The following is a 1,973-nucleotide window of genomic DNA, read 5'->3' on the forward strand; positions in this document are numbered from 1 at the left end:
GTATGTGTATACAACATTTTACCTATTTTATTTCCCATCTCTGCTTCTTCTTCTCCGATCTTACCTTCACCGAAGGCAATTTAAGTAAGTTCCTACCTTACACGTTCACGGAGTCCTTCGTGCCTTTTCCTTCATTCTCGGATCCCTGTTCGGGTGCCAATTATCATGGTCCTGCCCCAATATATCGAAACAGTTCCACTGAGAGAAGGGACGAGGATTAAATGAAGACGCAGAGAGCCTCCTCGTTGATCACGAATCTCTCCTTTTATTATCTCTAAAAAGACTTATATAGGTTTCTGAAAAACACACCTGCAGGGGTAACCACATTATCGCATTTAGGTTTCTGAAACACACCTGCAGGGGTAATCACATTATTTCATTTAGGTTTCCGTTCGAGATGGTTCTAGCCAAGAAGGAATCAGTTCTGCTGGTTTTACAAATGTAGTGCTAGTCTTGCCTTGTAATTTATCCAGGCCTCTGACATCTCTCATGTACAACAAGCAATTGAGAAGACCATGACCTGGATCAGGAGCACCTTGTCTCTAGATTAACATAGTTGCTCTTCAGTACTCTGGAGGGGTCCCTGACATTCCCAATATAATTTATATTTTTATTTTCTGACTGTTGGTGCTAAGAATGTTGATTGTGGAGCAAAGCAAGCTGAAATTATTAACAATCTCAAATTATATATCACTTGGTACCAGTAGTCAGGAAATCAAAAGATGAGTTGCACTGGGAATATTTGCTGTCAGGGATATCTCCAGAGTACTGAGAAGCAACAATGTCAGTCTAGAAACTAAAGTGCACCTGATCCAGGCCATGATCTTTGCAATTACTTGCTATGCATCAGAGAGCTGGACAATGACTAAGGATGACAGAAGAAGACTTGATGGCTTTGAGTTGTGGTCCTGGAGAAGTTTTGAACATACCATGGACTACCAAGAGAACAAAGAGGCCTGCTCTGGATAGGATGAAGAAGATTGCAGTCCTTGACCTTCTGCAACAAATGTTTCAGGTCCTACTCAGTTTTGGCAAACAAGATTGAGTCATCTGCATAGTGCTGGTTGTCAATAAGTCTTCCTCCAATCCTGATGCCACATTCCTCCTCATAAAGTCCATTCTCCCAAATGATCTGTTCTGCATATACATTGAAAAAGTATGGGGGAAAGTACGCATCTCTGATACACTCCTTTCTTAATTTTTAACCATATAGTGTTTCCTTGCTCTGTTCTGATGGCTGCTTCCTGGTCCAAGTATAAGTTTCCCAGGAGCACAATGAAGTGTTCTAGGATTCACATTTTTTTCAGAATATAAAGACATAGTTATTTATTATGTTAATCCTATTTCAGGGAAAATATAATGTTTGTACTTTGCTACCTGAGCTCCTCTTTGCTTCCACAAACTATGTCAGTGAAAGATTTGCATTCTTAAACTGGGAAAAGACTCACAAAGCCACCCTTGGTTCTGAAAGCAAGAATTCATCTATCTTGCTCTTATATACAAAGGACATCTATTACCAGTGATATTCCCACTTAATTGTGTTCTAGTTTAAACAAAGGATGAATGTTGTAGATTGAATTTTGACCTCTTAAAATACATGTTAGTCTACAACCAGGAGAAGATAAAATAGATGAATGGGATCTTCTAAGAATCAAATCCCTATGCACATCCAAAAACTTCTCCAAGAGGGTAAAAAGGGAAGCCACAGAGTGGGGAAAAAATATTTGGTAATGACATATCAGATAAAGGACTTATATCTATAATTTATAAAATACTTGAGCACCACAACAAAATAAAGGTAAATAATCCAATTGAAAAATGGGCACAGGATATGAACAGACACGTCACCAAAGAAGACATTCAGATGGCCAAGAAGCACATGAAGAAATGTTCAAAATCCCTAGCTCTAAGAGAGATGCAAATCAATCAAAACAACTACGAGATATCATTTCACCCCAGTAAGAATAACAAAA

Source organism: Elephantulus edwardii, unplaced genomic scaffold (genome assembly GCF_000299155.1).
Source record: "Elephantulus edwardii isolate Elephantulus edwardi_28Jun2011 unplaced genomic scaffold, EleEdw1.0 scaffold00196, whole genome shotgun sequence".
In the NCBI taxonomy this organism is placed as follows: domain Eukaryota; kingdom Metazoa; phylum Chordata; class Mammalia; order Macroscelidea; family Macroscelididae; genus Elephantulus; species Elephantulus edwardii.